Genomic DNA, 13,160 nt, shown 5'->3' with positions numbered 1-13,160 from the left:
TTAAAATAACAAACAAAAAATTCAAAGAAGAAAGAATTTTAAAAGGAAGGTCATTACTGGGATGAAGCTGGATGATAACCGATTCCAGACTGGAATGTTGAATATAGACGCGGCATTTAGTTGCAAAATTTCATTCTCAGTCCACTACTTATGGGGTTATCTAATTCCAATCCCTATATTTTAATTCTTTTCCACTTCCATATGACCCACCCTCTTTTCTTTATCAAATTTATTACCGTTTAAGTATATCAGTTATCACAAAGGCTTAGGATCCACTATCAACTTCACATTACATTCTTTATTAGAAGCCCATGGTTCAACGTGAAAAAGTTTAGTATGCGTCTTGTTTTTATCTTATTTAATTTGTATAGTAATTTCAACATGAAGATAGATTAGTTGGTTTAAAGAAATTTAGGAGTAATAAAATTTTCATGGTAAAAGAATAGTGAAAAGTGATTTTTTGAAGTTATATTATAGTAATGACTTAATTTAAAATGAAAAATACATAGCTTTACAAAAAGACACGTGTATGAGAGAAGTCATGTATGCCTAAGTTAACAAAAAAAAATTGTTCATTTAAATTACATTTGTATTATACTAACAAATGACTTGTTACATTCGTAATGATTCTTGAAAAGGAAAAAGGCATATAATTTAATAATTTATCATAAATGATATATTGACGTAAGTAGGAATGTAACAGGTTCTGAAAACCGGGTCGAACCGGACTGAAACTGAAATAATTAAAGATTGATTAAGTAGTAAACGGGGAACCGAAATATGGACTGAATACTACTAACATATTTCAACCGGATTTGGTTTCAGTTCAGTTCCAGTTTCAGCTCGATTATATTAGGAAATATGATTTCTAAAATGGTGTTCGGAACTAGAACCGGCCCGAAATGAGCCGGAACCAAAAACTAAAAATGAAGGATTGAGAGAACCGAGAACCTGACCAATACCACTAATGGGTTCCAACCGGTTCTGGTTTCAATTTGATTTTTCCATCAAAAATTTCATTCCTAACATAAGTGACACTTTGATATTAGTCCAATTATGCTCGATTTTTTCAAATGTAATGATTGTGAAAATCATGACTTAAAGTGAACATGATTTAAGCCCATATATTTTATGTGAAACGCTACCTTCTTACAAAAAAAATGTAAGGTTCAAATTTCAAACTTTGAGATTACAACAAGAAAAAGAAATAAAAGGGGTCAAAATGCCAAATGGGGTTAAAAAAGGGAATCCAATTGAAAATACAATAAAAAGTGGTCAAAAAGGTTGAAAGAAGGGCGAAAGTGTCCAAGTCAAAAGGAGCTGCGTCGAGACATCATATAAACACTCTACCTTTCAACCAAAACCACACACCAAATCCTTTCACCTTTTCAAAATTCTCTCTCGATTCATCTTTCTGGCGCTCTCTGATCCGATCAGATACCATCTTCACTGGTGTCTGATTCAATTCACTTGTTTGTGAGTGTCGTACTTGTTTAATAAATCATAATGGGGAAATACGTTGAGATACTGGATTTAGGGGTGAGAATGGCTGCTAGATTTCATTCTCACTGCCCTCAAACTGCCCGGTTGTACTACCATCCTCCTTCAAACTCCGTAGACAGCAGCTGTAGATCTCACGCGCCATCAGCACTCGAAGAATCCGGCAAAATCAGACGGTTTCAGGCGAGCATGAGCTTCAATACTAGAGAGATTATTTTTTCTTCCGCGATGTAAATTGGAGGAACTCCTAAACATACATTGATTCATACACTGAAACGTTCATTATGTTTTGTAGTATTAGTAATACGAAGATATAAATTCCATTTTTTTATGATATCAATTTGTTTTCCCTGCGATTCAGATACAAATATCGGATTGAACTGATTCAGCTTTTAACAAGCTTCAGTAGTTTGCAACCATCATGTGTAGTTTTCTTTGGGGTTTTACTAAAATTTTCATTTTTAATGAGATCGAAACTCAAGAAATTTTCTTAAAAGGGATCATACTCAAAATAAAAAACACAGGGATATAGAAAAAGAGAAATTAATTATCCTTTTACCACTCTTGGTACTCACTCTATCAAAATAAATGACGTGTCGGACGTGTTTGGCCTGGAGCTTTTGGAAGTGTTTGGAAGCTTCTAGCTTTTAGCTTTTAATAAAACGCTCTAGTTTAAACAAAAAGCTTCGTTTGACAATACGAGCGTTTAACTTTTAGTTTTAACAAAACGCTCCGATTCTAAACGTTACTTCATGTAGCGTTTAACAAAACGCTCATGAGCTTTTGAAATCAATTTCCATAATTACCCTTAAAAATATATTTATATATTTATTTATTTTTAATCAATTGTCTTTTTATGTAATTTTATATATTTCAAAAACTTCCAACTACTTTTGCCAAACATTCATATAACAAATAAAAGCTACACCTTACTGCTACACGCTACCAGCTAACAGCTACTTTTGTCAAACATGCCCAAAATCAAAAAATGAGACTAAAAGAGGCTCCTAAGACTATACGGAGCTGTAATAAGAGTTGAATACATGATGACTAAAATTAAATAAAAGTTTAATGAAGTGTGAATATGACATGGAGAAGAGTTGTATGATCGGTTCAATGAATTTAATCTTTATTTTTTAATTAAATTTCAAACCAAATATAAAAATTCATTAAACTTTATAGAGTGTAATGGAATATAGATGTTAAAAAATATAATTAAATAAAAAGTAAAATGTTGATTTGACAATTCATTAAACTCTATAGAGTTCAATGACTTATGGATGCTTAAGATATAAAGAATTAATAAATTTCACATCTTATTAAAAAATAAATAGTAACATAATGTAAAAAAATATTTTAATTCTCTATAAAAAAACATGATTTGATGGTTGTGAATTAAAGTAAACTATGGTATTATTTAAGTTATACCCACCTTGAGACGAAAACCTTCAGCAATTTTTTTAAACGATAAACTAATTTACTCTTAAATTACAATTTATTTTTATAACGAGATTTGAACTAATGACATTTCAATTCTCAATTGATAAAAACAAAAAATATATAAAGAAATAATATAAAAGACTAAAATAAGTTTAAAATATAATAGGAATAAAAATCGTAACTTATAAGTTACCAACAGCTTAATTTTAAAATTATATAAAATACCAACAATTTAGTTTTAAAATTATGAAAGATAAAAACTGTTAAATTAAAATATCTTGAGGAAAAAAATATAAATATTAAAATCTACTATGAACAATATCAAAATCTTAGTTTTTAGAAAGATGCTAATATGATATAGATTTAATCATTTTTCTTAGATATTCCATTACTAATGAAAAAAAATAGGTGGAGGGGGTCCGTATATGTTGTTCAGGCTGATTAGAAGGTACAAAAAAAAACTAGACGTGAATGTAGAAAGTATGGAAAAACGTCTACGAAAAAATGAAACCAAATAAATAGTAATCCCCCCTTCGTAAACTCTATTTTATAATTCATATAAACAAAATGACAAATTATTTCTTTGTATTAACTGAAATAAATGGAAAGTTAGAACATGGCCACTTCGAATTTTGAATATATATAATTTGGAGTTGCTCCCAGTTTTCGGTAATTCCTTAAATTTAAATCATTGCTGGTTTTTCAAATAAATTGTACATTGATATGTTTTTGTATCAGGACCTACTTTGGTTTTCTTTATTTCAATTTTTTGTTAGATTTTAGTGAAAACGAAACATTTTTTAGAATTGAAATGTTGTGTTCGATCTAGATTTATTCTTCGAAATTCGGACATATTCTTCTAATTTCGGTCTTCGAAATCTTGCATATAAAAATGTATTAAGTTGTTGTTATAGATCTAACTGTTTTGTATCATTGTATAGGTAAAACGGGTGTTGTGATGGTTTATAGAATTTTGAATAGTATTTCACAAACGTTTTATAAATTTTAGAGTGCCCAAAGGTGTATTTATTTAACTCAAATTTTTATTTGTTTCGTTGATACATGACAGTAACGATGAGTATCAGTCCCAACCCGGATCGAGAATCGAAGAACCGGGACCCAATTTAGTGGGAAATTAAGAAACATAAACCATACTAAATGCCCTGATTCTAGTTCTAACCGGTTTTAATTTCGGTTCGGATTAGTTCTACAAGTGTGATCTTTAGGGATGTGTTTAGTTTCAGACTTGGTTTGAAATGTAATGAGAAGTAGATTGAATACCCCAGTTCCAGGTTTTGTTTTTTTTTTATTGGTATGGTTATCAAATGTTCATCCCAACATGGCAGAAATAATCGAAAAAGAAACAAAAAAATCATTGTTAAAAAAAAGTTCTCATATCAGTGGTGCTTTTTTCATTTCTCTTGGTCCCTAGACCTTAATGCACATTCTAGGTATATGACATAGATTAAATGAAACACTATGGTTTAGGGTGAAATTTTCTACTTAATGTTTCATAACCATTTTTGATTATTTAGGGAAACACTAGCTATATCAAGTACACAAAAGTCTATTATGACTTCGGTTTTATGGTGTGTTGTAAATGAAAGCTATCAATATTTCTTATTAACTTGTATACCATCGTATATAAATGAAGAGTACGGTATCTGAAGTACGATACAATTTTATATGAATAACACAACATTGTAAACTGTATGAATGTCAAATAACAATTCAATTCAATAAACATACAATTTTACAGATTATAAAAATAAAATAGGGGATATCGTTGATTTTATGAATTAGTAACGTTAACCTTAGACTTAGACTTCTCTAATTGGATGATCTCAGTTTTGATGAATCGACCGACAATATAGATGGACACGAACGCTTGCATGTCCAACTTTCTGTTTCAACTGTACATTTTGATTCTCACACCCTCCTGTTAGAATGGAACATGATTATGATTTCATGGGCATGTAATTTGGTGTTTTTCTATCGACGGTGGTTTAAGGACCATCTCTTAATTTGGTTGTTCCTATATATATATATATATATATATATATATATATATATATATATATATATATATATATATATATATATATAGTGTTAGGTTAATTTGTTTCTTACATTTATTGTGTGCTAAAATGCACCAATAGGAAATTAGTAAAATTAAATAATTATTTAATTAAATAAAGATAGATATTAAATGATTTCCATAATTGTATGCATATTAAATGATATCCATAATTATAATTTTCTTTTTATGGAAACTACTTAAATTCGTCATTAATGTCAGTAATAACATTCTTTTAGAATGAACTCGTATCTAGGTTTTATGTTAACAATAACAATATTCTTTCAGAACTCACTCACTTAAAATACAATAAATTAGTATGGAATATATGAAGAATGAGAATGTATTCTAGTAGAATATACTCTTGTTCTACTTGAATACGCTCTTATTCTTCTAGATACGAATTCATTCTGAAAGGATATTACTGTTGACATTAATGACGAATTTAATTATTTCCATAAAAAAAATTATAAGTGTGGATATCATTTAATATACATTTAATGTTTAGTAAATTCTTATTGGTGAATTCTAACACACAATAGATGCGAGTAACATTTGAACATATATATATATATATATATATATATATATATATATATATATATATATATATATATATGTATATATATATTACACACACACACACACTTAGCATTATGGTGTTTGAAAAAACCATTGTTGTAATGTGCAATAGAAAAATCCAATAAGCATCGTTATTGTTAGTATTAGGGATGGAAATGGAACGTATTTGGGGCGGGGTTGATCATCCCTGTCCCCATCCCCGAATGTCTAACATTGTCCCCATCCCCATCCCCGATGGATGCGGGGAATCAAATCCCCTCCCCTTTTTATTTTGGACTTTTCCCCAGCCCATCCCCAACCCATCCCCACTCTATCAACATAATAAACTCAACTTACACAAAAAGAAGAAAAAACAAGTTTAATAAGTCATCAAAACCATATGCCATAAATAGACTATGTTTACATCAATCATAAAGTTTAACAAGCGTCAAAACAAAAAGTGTCGATTTGGTATACAGATCGACGAACAAAGTGACGATTGAAGAACTCTTGGAATTGGGAACATAATTTGGTATATGGACTCTATCTCTAATGGTCTAATACAGATCAAATCATTTTAGTGGACTTAATTCATATTCAATAAATGATATATATATATATATATATATATATATATATATATATATATATATATATAGGGGAATTTAGGGGTGAGCGCGGTGCGGTTCGGTGCGGTTATTAGCCAAAACCTCACCACTAACCACATATGCGGTTAATCCATGTTCAAAACCGCATGGTGCGGTTATTTTTGTGGTGCGGTTAGGCGGTTATTTTTGCGGTGCAGTTTTGTTTTTCTGTGTTGCGGTTATTAACCGCATTGATTTGGTGCGGTTATTTTGTGTGGTTTTTAACCACAATTTAGAGCTTAAATAGTTTTAAGAGTTCAAACATATTACTTGTAATAATAAAAAAGCCAGAAGGTATAAGACAATTAACTATTTAACTTAAACCACAAACAACTAATATTTTAAAAACGTCAAATCAATAGTAATTAACAATAAATATCTTAAATTGTCTAATTTCATCATTTTTTCAAATTTAAACATAAGAAAAAACCAACACTTTTGTCTTCTAGTACTTTATCCGTCTTTCATTCATGAAACTTGTCTTATTTTTAATATTTAATAAACTAATAATTGATAAAAAAAAAAGTGTATATAATATATGAGTGTGGTGCAGTTTTTTTGCGGTTTTTGGAAACTAATAACCGCACTGCACCGTAAATTTGCGGTTTTTGAAAACCAGAAAACCTCATCATCGGTTTTTATTGCGGTTGCGGTTTTTCGGTTGCGGTTTATGCGGTTAATTTTAGTTGCGGTGCGGTTTTTGCTCACTCCTATAGGGGATAGTTCAAATAAAAACAGCAAATAGTATGAGAATGTAAAAACACTATTTTTTATTTTATTATTCCGCAATGAATTTTGTATCCACTACTTTATGTTATTATTCATCAATGAATAAACGAATAGTCATAGGTTAAACATGTTATTATTCAACAATGAATAAACGAATAGTCATAGGTTAAACTACAATTAGAATTTACTACAAAAATGCACATACATATATTTATAATAGAATAATAACATTCTAATTAATATATGAATAATCAAACGTTACTATTCAATCGAGAATTAGTTCAACACTATACATATACAACATTCATTACAGAATAACAACATAAACATAGTGTTTTTACGTTTTCACACTATTTACTATTTTTATTTGAACTTACTTCTATATATATATATATATATATATATATAATCAAAGTGGGGGCGGAGCGGGTTAGTGATTGTTATACCCGGCCCTGACCCCATCCCCTATTTTAGCATAATGGGGATCCCCGGCCCCGTACCTGGTACTCGTTTTGGCGGGGAATACCCGTCCCCGATTGAGGCGAGTCAATCGGGTTCCCCACCAGTTCGGGTGGAATTTCCATCCCTAGTTAGTATTCATCTCCTGAAAAAGCATTGATGAAATCAACACTACTGAGGTCATTATATTATAATGCATCCGTAGGAAGAACACCTTACTCATTTTCATGACCAACATCGGCTTATCATGCGTATTGAGTTGGAATTGCACGACAAAGCTTAGCCAAACTAAAACGGAAATTATACTGTAACATCCGGATTTTTAGGGACATTATTGTGTATGTTAATCTTGAGATTTAAGGAGGGACTCGACGAGTTGAGGGACCAACTCGCAGAGTCGAGTCGAGTTGCTCATGTGGATTTAATGAATGGACTCAACGAGTTAGAGGAGGGACTCGCCGAGTAGGTGCTGGGTAGAGAAACCCTAATTTCCTGGGTTTGGGACATATTTAAAGGCATTTATAGCCTCATTTGCAGCTACCTTCCCCTGAGAGCAAACCCTAATTTCTTTTGGAGCTAGAGAGTGAGAGAGAATCTCGTATTGTGATTCTTGGTGCATTTCTATGAAGAAGGATGAAGAGCTTCATGATGGAGAACAAAGGAAGGTAGTGGATCTGTGGTATTGAGTGTTTCAGCTGCTAAGAGAAGGTACAAAGTCCTCATCTTGTTCATTCCTTGTACTAGATCTCATTTTGGGAGTTTTACGGATTTGCCTCCATTCTTTTGAATCTATGAGTCGAATGAGACCTGGTTGTGGTTGGAAACCTCAGATCTGGACCTCCTAAGGTCCTTAGAGTCTAGATGTCTCAAATTTAGTGGTCCAAATGAGGGTTGATGAGCAAAAACCTTCATGAAGAGCATGTATTGGCATTTTGAATCAATAGCATCATGTATGAATGTAAAGATCGAAGCTTTACATAATTATTGAGCCTTGGGATGATAGATCTATAGTTTAGAGTGATAGATCTGGTCGAAATCGTCTGAATGAGAAATCAGATCAAAGGGACTCGCCGAGTCCATGTCCCGACTCGACGAGTCGGCGAGGTTTTGTCCCGATGGATTGATTGTGGGATAACTCGGCGAGTTGGGGGTCAACTCAACGAGTTGAGCTGGACTTTTGAGACTTCGGAGGATACGAGGGGACTCGATGAGTCGGGTCAAACATGGACCGTTGACTCAAGTTTGACTTCTGTTGACTGTGGGGTTTGGGTCAACATATGTGATAGAGACCTCGGAGGGGAAAAATGGTCTTTTTAACCACTTTAAAGAGTTAGAAAGAGAAAGAACCGCCTTCGTTTATCTGAGTCGTGAAAAGAGTATTAATAGGAGAAATTCATCGTTTGTGTTACGAGGAGGCTAGTTCGAGATCCGAGTGCGAGGTTATTTGCTCACCTGCTAGCTGAGGTGAGTCTTCTCACTATACTTTACCTAGAGTGGTAATTAGAGTTATGTGACAAAGTATTTTGTATGCTATTTATGTGATGTGATGCACTGCATTATTTCTATGTGATTTATGTTGTGTGTGTGTGTGTTCCAGAGGATACAGAGTTATGACCGAAAGGTCCACAAAGTTAGGACCAGAGGGTCCATAGAGTTATAGCCTCGAGTGGCTAATATGTGTTTTATGTGGTATTTTGGGAAACTCATTAAGCATTTATGCTTACAGTTGTTGTGTTATATATTTCAGGTACTAGCGATTACCGTGGGAAGGCGCCGACATGATCCGTACACACTGAGAGGATTTATGTATTTGAGATCTTTTGAGATTTTGAGATTTGTTTTGTTATGATGACACTGGATACAGTTGGTTTGATATTGTTTTGACGATTGAAAGTATGATTTAAAAATGAAAAATTGTTTTGAAAATTTACGTCATTACATATACATTATGTATGCCTTTCATGTCTCCCAAAACAATATTTCCATTCTTGTATATTTTTTTTCTTCAGCCATAACATGTAAATTCATGAGCAAATGCCGACAACACAATGGTTTGGATATTTTGCTTTTGCACGATAAAATTTTTATTAAGCTACCACGAAGCTAGAAAACAACAAAAAATATTACATATAGGAAATAGCAAGAATTGTCTCTTGAAGAAAAGAAACTCAATTTTGGTTCTATGACAAACCGTCAAATTTAATCAAGATCGTCAGTCACAGCATGTGAAACACGATGTAATAGACCTAATGCGACGTATTCCACACATTTTGATGCAAATAAATTTTATACTTGGAAATGCATACAGAATATCATTCTAGTTTTAGATGGGTGTAGATTGTTGACAAATATACACTCGTCGTAATACATAAAAAGGGAATTAAAACATGCATTTAAAGTAGACATATGTATTAAGTATTGTTTTGTACAAATAATACCCTAATCAGAAAAAAATGTAAGTACTATTTTGTGGATACAAAGAACGTCAAAAACGAAGTTCGTATGCAAAAATTACGGGTTTTTGAAGAAAACGTATAACCAGCCCGCTAAGAGTGTATATTAATGAAATCAAAACACTCCGTTAGGTGTCTTAGACTCCAAACAACTTTCCCATGATCGTACTATGATCTAATATTTAGTTTTATACTTAACTTATTTTGCCCGAAAAATCCTTAAAGATCGGATAGTGTAACACTAGCTTTCCCATTAACGAAACCGTGGATATTTTGATTTTAGTCCACTTATGCCAAAAAATAAATAAATTAATGTAATGATTTTGAAAAGCATGGCTTGTGTTCGGCACGTAATTTTTAAGAGCTTTTAGTTTTCAGATTTCAAGAAAAAAATATTGGGAAAAAAACTCCGTTCCGATAGTTAAAACTTTTAGGTTTTATTCTAAATAAAAAAACTTTAAATCTAAAAGTTATTTCAATTAGTTTTTACCTAATACTTTTGCACAATTATAAATTTCAGATTCCTTCTATTAAGTAAAAAATAGTCGTACGTTAATTTTATTATACTTGCCCGTTAATTTTAAGGATAATGACTTAAAAGGGTAACTTATTTCTTGATTTGTACAACTTTAATCACTTAGTTTTCGTAACTTATTTCTTGATTTGTACAACTTTAATCACTTAGTTTTCTTGTCCACATTTTCTCATTGAACTTGTTGAACCATTCAAAAAAACATCATTAATTCATTCTTCATCTACATCTTTTTTTTTGTAAGTTATTTCTTCAAACATCAGATAAACACAAAAACCCCAAATCAGATGAACTCAAGAACCCCAGATCAGTTGTTTCTTCAAACTCAAGAACCCCATATCAAATGAACACACACACAAACACACACGATCTTCAACACAAACATAAAACCATACCTATTGTTCTGTGTGTGTTTTCCATAAACACAAAGACCAAAAATCTAACTCAAGAACAACCCTAAGTCGAGTTAGGGTTTTCAAACCCAGAAATCGATTTCCAAGAACAAAAAAGAAATGGATTTGTTGTGTTTTGGGTTCCTTGAAGATGAACACGCTCACATGTGAAGGTTTTCCCAAAATCGAGCTTGAAGGTCTGACGTGTTCTTGACTGTCTGACAAAATTTCAAGATATGTGTTCAAAACCCGTCATGAAAACCCTCGAGTTCATGTTCAAACAGATCGAAGGTATGTATATGTGTGTTCATCATTGGTATGTGTATTTATCTTCATCTATGTTCGAATTTAAAAACCACAGAATCGTTTTCAACCTTTGAAAGTGAACTCGAACTTTAGGGTTTCAGGTGGGTTTTTTAAAATCGATTTTTGAAAAATAACTTATTCGAAGGTATGAGTTTATGAGCATAATCTGGAAAGAATTCGACTTTCAGGTGGGTTCTTCTGAAATAAAATCGAAATCCAGACTTTTTCTGATGGGTTTGTTCATCGTGTTCTTCAAATATTTGTCCGGTTCATCGCAGTTTGTTCATTGTGTTTTTGAGAGCTTCTTTATATTTGAGTGTGTTTGTGTGTGTTATTTCAGAAATTGCAAACCCTATTTCAGAAATTGAAAATCATTACAATGATTTTGTGTTTTGCTAGATTTGCCATTGATGAACTTATTTTACAAATTTGTATATTTATTAGATAAACATGAATCCAAATTTGCATGAGTGTGATTTCAAAAAAAAAAAAATTTCAACTTGTCGCCAGAAAAATGATGTTTAGTCAGAGAAAATGAACGGAGCATCGTCATAGTTGTCAAATACGCCGGAAATCGGTTATATCTCCCATAGCAGATCATAAGGATCCCTTTTAAATATTGACAAGAAAAGAAAAAAAACTCACTGACAAATTTATATAAATCAAAAAATAAATTATTTTTTTAAGTTATTATTCCTTAATCTTATCAAATATGTTGTGTGAAACGCTACCTTCTTAAAAAAATTGTAATGTTCAATTTTCAAACTTCAATACAAAAAAAAGAATAAAAAAATAAAAGGGGTCATATAATGCAAATGGAGTTAAAAAAAAAAAAAAAAAAAAAGGAATCCAATTGAAAAGTATAATAAAAAGTGGTCAAAGAAGTGGAAAGAAAGGCGAAAGGGTCCAAGTCAAAAGGAGCTGCATCGAGAGACCATATAAACCCTCTGCCTTTCAACCCAAACTACAAACCTTTTCACCTTTCAAAATTCTCTCTCGATTCATCTTTCAGGCGGTCTCCGATCCGATCAGATACCATCTTCATCGGTGTCTGGTTCAATTTCACCCGTGTTTGTGAGTGTCGTTCTTGTTTTGTTAATTATAATGGGGAAATACGTTGAGATATTGGATTTAGGGGTGAGAATGGCGGCTAGATTTCATTCTCACTGTCCTCAAACTGCCCGGTTGTACTACCATCCTCCTTCAAACTCCGTAGACAGCAGCTGTAGATCTCACGCGCCACAAGCACTTGAAGAATCCGGCAAAATCAGACGGTTTCAGGCGAGCATGAGCTTCAATACTAGAGAGATTATTTTTTCTTCCGCTATGTAAATTGGAGGAACTCCTAAACATTCGTTGATTCATACACTGAAATGTTCATTCTTTTTTGTAGTATTAGCAATACAAAGATATAAATTCAATTTTTTATGATATCAATTTGTTTTCCCTGCGATTCAAATACAAATAGCAGATTAAATTGGTTCAGCTTTTAATAAGCTTCAGCAGTTTGCAACCATCATGTGTAGTTTTCTTTTGGGGTTGTACTAAAATTTCCACTTTTAATGAGATCGGATCGGAAGTCAAGAAATTTTCTTAAAAGAGATCAAACTCAAAACGAAAAAACATAGGGATATAAAATGACCAATCATTTCTTTCCATTAACCAAAATAATTAACAGGTAGAAACGTGGCCATTTTTGAATTTTGGATATATATAATTATTAGTTTGCTCTCATTTTCTGATACTATTGCTGGTTTTTCAAATAAATTGCACATTGATATGTTTTTGTATCAGAATCTATTTTGTTTTGGTGTTTTTAATTTTTTGTTAGATTTTTACTAAACATGAAACATTTTTTAGAATGAAAATGGTGTGTTCTAGATTTATTCTTTGAAATTCGGACATGTTATTTCGGACTCCAAAATATTGCTTACAAAACTGTATAAAGTTGTTACTATAGATCTAGGTGTTTTGTATCACTGTGTAGGTAAAACGTGTATTCAAGGTGTTGTGATGGTTTACAACATTTTGAATAGTATTTCATAGACGTTTTATTTATTTCAG

General features: G+C 31.9%; 1 long non-coding RNA gene across 2 annotated transcripts; it reads left to right on the top strand.

The window, feature by feature from the left end:
- The first annotated feature begins 10,543 nt into the window (after positions 1-10,543).
- Positions 10,544-12,533, top strand: LOC145074344 (uncharacterized). Of its 2 annotated transcripts, none has more exons than XR_013691806.1 (2): positions 10,544-11,081; positions 11,285-12,533. It is a non-coding gene; the product is annotated as an uncharacterized LOC145074344 (long non-coding RNA). The 2 variants fall into 2 exon arrangements; XR_013691807.1 differs by having other exon boundaries at positions 10,544-11,197.
- The last annotated feature ends 627 nt before the right edge of the window (positions 12,534-13,160 follow it).

The sequence above is a fragment of the Lactuca serriola genome, chromosome 9 (assembly GCF_051521515.1).
Source record: "Lactuca serriola cultivar US96UC23 chromosome 9, Lser_US96UC23_V15, whole genome shotgun sequence".
Taxonomy (NCBI): Eukaryota; Viridiplantae; Streptophyta; class Magnoliopsida; order Asterales; family Asteraceae; genus Lactuca; species Lactuca serriola.
This window is presented reverse-complemented; position numbering and strand designations above follow the sequence as displayed.